We start from the raw sequence: 9,513 nt of genomic DNA on the forward strand, positions 1-9,513 counted from the left end.
ACATCAAAATAAAAGATTCTTTTAAAGGAATGGATTCAAGAATGCAGTAGCATAGACAATTAAATAAAACATTAAGTGCATAATAGTCTAAAAGGGTAGGATTGTAGTCATGGAAAAAAAAGGTCACCCTCGGCCAAAGACAGACAAACATTATCCCAGGGGTGGTGGAGCGCCCCAAGTTGTAAACTTAACCCATTCCTGCCCTTGCTGTCCTTTTGATCTGGACAGGGTATGGGAAGGGGGCCCCATCAGGGAAACTGGGGCCTTTCTGGACCTCAGTTTCCTCAGGGGGAGGGGAGTGGATATGAGAGGAGACTGGGAGGGGAGAGGGCCAGACCAGGCCCAAAGTGGATTTTTGGCTTTTTTCCCTTAAAACTGGAAACGCCAGGGCTGGACATCCTCCCCTCCCCAACAGGTCTGACAGCTGGTGCTTACAAAAGCTGGGGGTGGGTGGGGGTGGGGGTTGCAGCCTAGGGAGCCACTGCCCTCCCCCCAACCCAGGGCTGTGTCTTGGGCCCTTGGAGTAGGTGTAACCAGCTCAGGACTCAATTTTCCTTTCTGGAGAATGGGACTATAATGCCTGTCTACTGGCTTCACAGAGCAGATTGAGTGATATGAGAGAGAAGGCTTGGGGAAGGCATGAAGGGGGACATTACACTCCCCACCCCGACCCTGGCTCCTCCCCCGCCACCCCCTCCATAATCTGGCATAATCAGCAAGTCCTACAGCTCTGCCTTGAGATAGACCCAGACTCTTTCTACTTCTCCTTCTTATTGGACCCCACCCTGGTCCAGCCATGTTATCTCCTGGGTCTGTGTTCCAGCTTCTGCCCCACCAACCCCCACTCCTTTCCCCTCCGAGAGGCCCAAGGATGCCTGAGTCAGGTCTCATCTCTCCTCTGCTCAAGAGCACTCCATGGCTCCCTCTTTCCTCGGAGTAAATCTGCACGTCCTCTTTCAGCCCATAAGACCCTGCCTGCTCTGCTGGGCCACCTCCCTGCCCTCACCTCCTCCCACTCTCACTTGGCTACAGTTTTTCTTTTGGAAAACACTGGGAGTGACTGCAGGGCCTTTACACAGGCAGTTGTCTCTGCCTGGAGCACTCTTACCCAGAGAACCAGATAACCTCTGTCTCCTCTCCCTCCTTGCCCAAACATTCCCTGATCTAACCTCCACCCAGGCCTCCATGTCATAAATATAATTCTCTGGATACTCCCTGCTTTCTGAGTCTGTCACAGTTCACCATCCCCCCATCATAAAATCTACCTTCTTAATTTGTCTACTGTCAGACCTCCACCCCCACCCCCCACTAGACTGTCAGCCTGGAGGGCAGAGCTTTGGTTCATTTGCCTTTCTTCAGAAGCAGAGCTTCTAGGGTAAAGAATCCACCTGCCAATGCAGGAGATACAGGTTTGATCCCTGGGTGGGGAAGATCCCCTCGAGAAAGAAATGGCAACCCACTCCAATATTCTTGCCTGGGAAATCCTATGGATAGAGGAGCCTGGTGGGTTACAGTCCATGGGGTCAACTTAACAACTAAACAAGATACAGAGCAGAGCCTGCACCCAGCAGGGCTCCACTGAAGGAAGTCCCCTGCAGCCTTCCTGATCGGGCCCCTGCTGAGGTGTCCCGGTGTTTCTCCCCCACCCTCTGCCCTGAAGTCCCAGCCCCAGTGCCCCTGGACAATCTCATGACCTCTGGTCCACAACTGTGTGGGGCAAGGAGGGAACATGGGTCCCTGTTGATCAGCTGGAAAACCAGCATGTGGGTGAGGTGGGGTGGGGTGTGATCGGGCCACTGGCCTGCGATTCCTCAGCTAGGAAGTAACTGATCCAGGACTAGTCAACCAATCAGAATGATAGCTGAATATATTATATTTTTAGTATTGTAGCTGCCATGAAACACGTCATTGGGCTTCCCAGGTGGGGCTCAGTGGTACAGAACCTGCCTGCCAATGCAGGAGATGCGGGTTCTATCCCTAGGTCAGGAAGATCCCCTGGGGTTGGAAATGACAACCTACTCTAGTATTCTTGCCTGGGAAATCCCACAGACAGAGGAGGAAAATGATGGGCACAGTCACAGGGCACCCCAATCTTCTATCGGAGGTCCGGGGCAAACCCAGTCTCTTCCGCTTTTCAACTGTGTGGTCTCGGGTGGGTGATGTGGCCATTCTGGGCCTCAGTTTCCCCATCTATGAAATGGTCGGAATCTCGCAGCAGGGCTGATGGGAATCATAACGGAGTGAGTGAATTGTAGGGATGTAGCTGACAGTAGGGACTTCCCAGGTGGCTCAGTGGTAAAGAACCTGTCTATCAACGCAGGAGATAAGGGTTCCAATCCTGGGTTGGGAAGATCCCCTGGGGGAGGGTATGGAAACCCACTCCAGTATTCTTGCCCGGAGAATCCCATGGACAAAAGAGCCTGGCCAGCTACAGTCCATGGGGTTGCAAAGAGTCGGACACGACTTAGTGGCTAAACAGAGGCAGCAGCAGCAGCTGAGGTTATACAGTTAGTGAGTACATCAGGAGCTGTTAGGATGATTCCCTTCTCTTTGGTACTGTCTGGGGTGGGGAGGCAGGGGGGACCCCAATATCCTGCCCCCTGGCTTTTGGCGTCACCAGCCCATGCCCAGCCACACTTGCAAGCCTGGGCTCAGGCAGGGGGTCAGATGGGGTCTTTGGGCGGAGAGGGGCATAACAGGAAGCCCCCTGTTAGGGAGACAATGGCAGAGGAAGGGGCGGGCCAGCCCCCACACAGATGAGCCCAGCTGCCGGCTCCAGGAGGGCGGCACAGCTATTGTGAGGCCAGACAGCTGTCCCTGCACCAGGAAACCCCAGGGAGCAAGGGAAGGGGGTGGGAGGCTGAAGGCTGAGGGCCAACCCTGACCCTCGACCCAGGGGAAAGAAAGGCCCAACGATGGGTCCATTGTCTCCTCCTGCAGGCTGGACACCTGGGTTCCCTTGAGGCCAGCCCTCCAGAATCCACCTGACCAGGGATTCCTGGCACAGACCCTAGCCAGCCCCAGCTGGCATCTTCCTAACCCCTGGCCCCCACCCGGCCTAGCCCATGGTGTTGGGAGCTAGCAGCTGAGCTGGGCTGTATTTATAGTTCCCTGGCACTGCTAAGCAAACCCCTAAATATAGAAGCTGAGCTATTTGGGGCCACGGCCCTGGGGCAGAGTTGGGCGGGGGGGCCACGGCACGTGTGCCTTTTTAGCCTGGACCCCCAGGACTGCCCAGGCCTCTCAGTCTCCTAGGACTGGGGTATGGGGGCGGGGTCTCAGGGGTCTCTGTTGTGTCCCATTTGAGTGGGGGTCAGAGAGAGATGTGGTGGAGGAGCTCCAAGCCAAAGAGGGGTGAAGCGAGGGGCTGTGATGCCTCAGAGAGGCCCATCAGGGGCTCAGGAGCGGGTATGGGGTTCCCAGAGCCCTGTTCCACCTCCTCTCTCACCCCAAACCAAAAAGTGGGTTGAGCTGTTGCTTCAGTGTTCTCAGCTTCTAGGAAATGAATGTCTACAGGAAACTGCAGGGGCACATTCAAACCCCAAACAAACCCCAGAGCTTAGCAACCTCTTCCCCTTCCCCATTAGCACTGAGCTCACTGGTGGCCCCAGGGTGGCAGGGGCTGGTGACGTGGGCTGGGGGAGGTGGGGCTATAAATAGCTGATTTATAAGCAGCTGCAGGGACATCAGGGCAGGGGTTGGCCATGGATCCAGGAGCGCTCTTCAGGGTAGCTAGACCCCAAAGTGTCTCCTATGTCACCCCCCTACCCCCAGCAGCCAGCAATCCCCAAGATTTGGGGAAGAAGAAGGAACAGAGGGGTGAGCTGCTTGAACAACGCCAGTGGTTCGTTAAAGGCAGCCCATTATCACAATGGCTTTTAAGAGATTCCACAGCAGGAGGCACCATTTCGATCCCCAATCAGGGAACTGAAATCCCATATGCCTCGCAGAGTGACCAAAATAAATAAATAAATAAATAAAAGAAATAAAATACTGTAATGGAACATTAATGCTTACTCGGCAGCAACTGGAAAAACAGTGGAATATTACACAGCTGTGACAAAGAGCCCCAGAAGGGTTGCTGCCAGTGGCTGGGTCTTGGCAACACATTCTTTCCTTCTTAAAAATTGAGTGCAGTGTGCCATGCTGTGTGTGCTGCGCTTAGTTGCTCAGTCGTGTCTGACTCTTTGCTGTCCCGTGGACTGTATCCCGCCACGCTCCTCTGTCCATGGGGATTCTCCAGGCAAGAATACTGGAGTGGGTTGCCATGCCCCTCTCCAGGGATCTGAGTGCAGTGTAGATCTTAACTTGCAGCTGGGCAGATTTCATAGTAGAATCTTTAATCTCTGCCCCCACCCCAGCTTTATTGAGGTATGACTGACAAAACTGTAATATATTTAAAGCCTATGACTGGATGATTTGATCCTAGCCGAATCTTCAGCTCGGAAGAAAAGCTGTCACCAATGTCGAATGCATATTAAAAAGCAGAGACATTACTTTGCCAACAAAGGTCCGTCTAGTTAGGGCTATGGTTTTTCCAGTGGTCATGTATGGATGTGAGAGTTGGACTATAAAGAAAGCTGAGCGCCAAAAAATTGATGCTTTTGAACCGTGGTGTTGGAGAAGACTCTTGAGAGTCCCTTGGATTGCAAGGAAATCTAACCAGTCAATCCTAAAGGAAATCAGTCCTGAATATTCCCTGGAAGGACTGATGCTGAAGCTGAAACTCCAATACTTTGGCCACCTCATGCGAAGAGTTGACTCATTAAAAAGACCCTGATGCTGGGGAAGATTGAAGGTAGGAGGAGAAGGGGACGACAGTGGATGAGATGGTTGGATGGCATCACAGACTCGATGGACATGGGTTTGGGTGAACTCCGGGAGCTGGTGATCGACAGGGAGGCCTGGTGTGCTGCAGTCCATGGGGTCGCAAAGAGTCGACACGACTGAGCGACTGAACTGAGCTGAACTGAATCTTGAGCAAAAAAGAAGTCCCCAAAGCCTATACAGAAACCACTCGCATCATAGAGCTCAGACAGAAAATGAAACAAGTTTTCAGATGTGTAAGAAAACAAAAAAAATAAAGGAGGAGTGAGAGAGTAAGAAACAGAATTCGGAATGGTGGAGGGAGGGAACAGGGCCATCTCCTACTTCTTATTGGGGGTTTGTGGGTATACCTAGCAAAAAAATTTTTTAAATTAATGAATAAAGTAAAGTAAAACCGGTCATGGATAGACCCGTGATCATGAGAATGACATTTCATCACTTCTGTGAACTCGTCCCCATCAACAGTTTTATGAAATTGAAAAATATTTAAAGGATTTCACGAGAAGCAGTTAGAAGAAGCAAAGAAAAGAGAGACGACCAGAGGTGGCCAGAGGTGGGGAGACCCAACTGGGAAAGGGGCACAGCTGGAGGTGGGGGGTGGTGGTCGGGGAAGGGGAACTGGTAGCCGCCAAGCGGAAGCTCTGCAGTCTAGAGCTGGGAACACCGCTTAACTCCTGCTGGTGTTTCTGCCTCTTGCTCTCAGCTCTCAGCTTCTTCCCCATTCTGCGAGGGCTCTGGGAGCCCCAAGCTGGGGGCTGACAATGCCCAGTGAGGGTGGACACCAGCCTTCCAGGGGCTCTGCAAGGGGGTCCCAGAATGTGGGGCGGGGGAGGGGAAGGAAAGGGGTTTAGGCTGAGGGCCCTCGTCCATCTCTCCCCCAGCCTCAGTTTCCCTATCTGGGCGCCCGCATGACAGGTTTCCAGGGTCCTGGGTAGTCAGGCCATGGTGCTGCTGATGATCATGACCAGTGCTAGAAAGAAGTGCTGTATTCTGGGCCAGGGGCTTTGGGAGAAACAAACCCATCTCCAGGACTCTATCAGACTTAGTCGCTAAGTCATCTCTGACTCTTTGGGACCCCATGGACTGTAGCCCGCCAGGCTCCTCTGTCCATGGGATTTCCCAGGCAAGAGTACTAGAGTGGGTTGCCATTCCCATCTCCAGGGGATCTTCCAACCCAGGGATCGAGCCCACGTTTCCAGGATTGGCAGAGTTCTTTACCACTGAACCACCAGGGAAGCCCATTCTATCACCTATGGGTCTGCTTTCCACAGTTGTGGAAAATAGTCTGGCAGTTCCTCAAAAAGTTAAGTATAGAGCTGTGTTATGAACAAACAATTCTTCTTTTAGGTCGATACACACAAAAAAATGGAAAGCAGAAACTCCAACACACACTTGGACACCCACATTCATAACAATGTGATTAGAAACTGCCAAGAGGTGGAAACTACCCAGGTGTCCATGGACAGATGAATGGATAAACGAAGTGTCCATCAGCGTGCTGGAATATCATTCAGCCATAAAGGAGAATGTATTTCTGAGATGTCTACAACACGACTGGAGGTGGTGATCGAACAGCATTGTTGAATGTACTACATGACACTGGGTTATTCATTTGCAAATTGTTGTTGTCCTTCAGTCTCTAAGTCATGTCAGACTCTGCGACCCCATGGACTGCAGCAAGCCAGGCTTCCCAGTCCTTCACTGTCTTCACTATCTTCACTTGCTCAAACTCACGTCCATTGAATCTGTGATGCCGTCCAACCATCTCATCCTCTCTTGCCCCCTTCTTCACTTGTCCTCAGTTTCCCCCAGCATCAGGGTCTCTTCCATTGAGTCGATTCTTCGCATCATGTGGCCAAAGTGTTGGAGCTTCAGCTTCAGCATCGTTTGCAAATAATTAACTTTATATCATGTGAATCTCACTCCAATTTTAAAAAATTCTGAGTGGGTCACAGCAGTGTCCCCCAACCCAACTGTGGTCATCTCTCCTTTCACTTTCCTTTGGGGCTCATAGGTCTCTCCTTACTTCATCTTTCCACTGCCCTGAGATGAGTTAGGCATTGTCTTCTTCCTTTTATGTATTTGACAGTCATACATTCACTCAACAAACATAGCATGCCAGGAATTCCCCAGTGGTCCAGTGGTTAAGACTCCATGCTTTCAGTGCCGAGGGCCTGGGTTCAATCCCTGGTCAGGGAACTAAGATTCCATAAGCCGAGTGGCGAGACATAATTAATTAATTAATTAAAAAGAAAACACAGCATGCCAGTCACTGTTCTAACACTGGGGAGCCAGGTCGTGGTGGTGGTGGAGATGTGAACAAGCTGGACTGTCTGTCTTATGAGGCTGATATTTCATGGCAGGTGAACCCTGTGAATATGATAAATAAGAACATTGCAGAGAATGTTAAGAATGGGAATATTAAGCAAGTTAATGAAAGAGGTCCCATCGCTTCATGGCAAATAGATGGGGTGGGGGGAATGGAAATAGCGACAGATTTTATTTTCTTGAGCTCCAAAATCACTGTGGATGGTGACCGCAGCCATGAAATTAAAAGATGCTTGCTCCTGGGAAGAAAGGCTATGACCAACCTAGACAGCATATTAAAAAGCAGAGACATTACTTTCCTGACAAAGGTCCATACAGTCAAAGCTATAGTTTTTCCAGTAGTCATGTACGGATGTGAGAGTTGGACCATAAAGAAAGCTGAGCACCAAAGAGTTGATGCTTTCAAACTGTAGGTACTGGAGAAGACTCTTAAGAATCCCTTGGACAGCAAGGAGATCAAACCAGTCAATCCTAAAGGAAATCAACCCTGAATATTCATTGGAAGGACTGATGCTGAAGCTGAAACTCCAATACTTTGGCCAACTGATGTGAAGAACCGACTCATTGGAAAAGATCCTGATGCTGGGAAAGATTGAAGGTGGGAGGAGAAGAGGGTGACAGAGGATGAGATGGTTGGATGGCATCACTGACTCAGTGAGTATGAGTTTGAGGAACTTGGGGAGATGGTGAAGGACAGGGAAGCCTGGTGTGCTGCAGTCCATGGGGTCACAAAGAGTCTGACATGACTTAGCAAGTGAACAACAATGAAAGAGAGGGAGATGGGTGGTGGGGAGGTTGCTAAACTGAACAGGGCAGTCAGGGAAGGCCCTTGAGAGAAGTTATTTGAGAAGAGACTTGAAGGAGGTGAGGAGGGCGGAACTATGGGGAGATCTGGGGAAGAACCTTCCAGGCAGAGGGAACAGCCTGTGCAAAGGCCCTGAGGCTGGTGTGGAAGAGCAAGGAGGCCTGTGTGGCTGAAGCCGAGTGAACAGTGGGGAGAGAAGCAGGAGAGAAGGCCAGAGAGAAAGCGTGGGATGAGATTGTGTGCAGCCGCTAGAAAGTCAGAGGTGACATTTAAAATACTACGTTTTAACACCTAACAAGTGTGGAGGCCAGCTAGTGAGAACAGAGTTAGCCCCATGTGGGTGCTCTCCTGTTCCCCTTATCTCTGAGGGCCTGGGGGCACCAGAATCCTCCATGGGTTGTATCCATCATGCACTGTCCACGTCCCTCCAGCACACGTGCTGCGGTCAAGGCCATGTCCCTGTATCTCACAGAGCGCGTGCTCCATGGCTGTGCTCAGTAATGGCTGCCAGGATGAAGGTGTATGTCTGAATTTATTGTGGCTGTATCTTGACACTTTTCCCCCTTTCTTTCTTAAAAATTGAAGTGTATTTGATTTACAATATTGTGTTAGTTTCAGGGATACAGTGAAGTGAGTCAGTTATACATACATACGTATGTATGTATTCTTTTTCAGATTTTTTTCCATTGTAGGTTCTTATAAAATGGTGAGTATTGTTCTCTGTGCTATACAGTAGGTGCTTGTTGTTTACCAGTTTTATATATAGTAACATTGGACATGACTGAAGTGACTTAGCAGCAGCAGCAGCAGTGTGTATATCGGAGAAGGCAATGGCACCCCACTCCAGTGCTCTTGCCTGGGAAATCCCATGGACAGAGGAGCCTGGTAGGCTACAGTCTGTGGGGTCACAAAGAGTCAGACACGACTGAGTGACTTCACTTTCACTTTTCACTTTCATGCATTGGAGAAGGAAATGGCAACCCACTCCAGTGTTCTTGCCTGGAGAATCCCACGGACAGGGGAGCCTGGTGGGCTGCCATCTATGGGGTCGCACAGAGTCGGACACGACTGACGAGACTTAGCAGCAGTAGCAGCAGCAGCAGTGTGTATATGTTAATCCCAAACTCCTAATTTATCCCTCTGCCTCCCCCTTTCTCCTCAGGTAACTATAATTTTGTTTTTCTATGTCTGTGGATCTGTTTTTGTTTTGTAAAAAAGCTCATTTGTATAATTTTTAATTAAGTGATATCACGTGATATTTGTTTTTCTCTGTCTGGCTTATTTCTCTTAATGTGATCATCTCTAGGTCCATCCCTGTTGTTGCAAATAGCACTATTTCTTTTTTTATGGCCAAGTAATAGTCCACTGTCTGTATTTAAACACCACATCTTCTTTACTCATTCATCTGTCAATGGATATTTGAGTTGTTCCATGTCTTGGCTATTGTAAATAATGCTGCAGTAAACACTGGGGTGCATGTATCCTTTTGAATTATGGTTTTCTCCAGGTATATGCCCAGAAATGGGATAGCTGTATCATATGGTAACTCTATT

The sequence above is a fragment of the Bos taurus genome, chromosome 7 (assembly GCF_002263795.3).
Source record: "Bos taurus isolate L1 Dominette 01449 registration number 42190680 breed Hereford chromosome 7, ARS-UCD2.0, whole genome shotgun sequence".
Classification (NCBI taxonomy): domain Eukaryota; kingdom Metazoa; phylum Chordata; class Mammalia; order Artiodactyla; family Bovidae; genus Bos; species Bos taurus.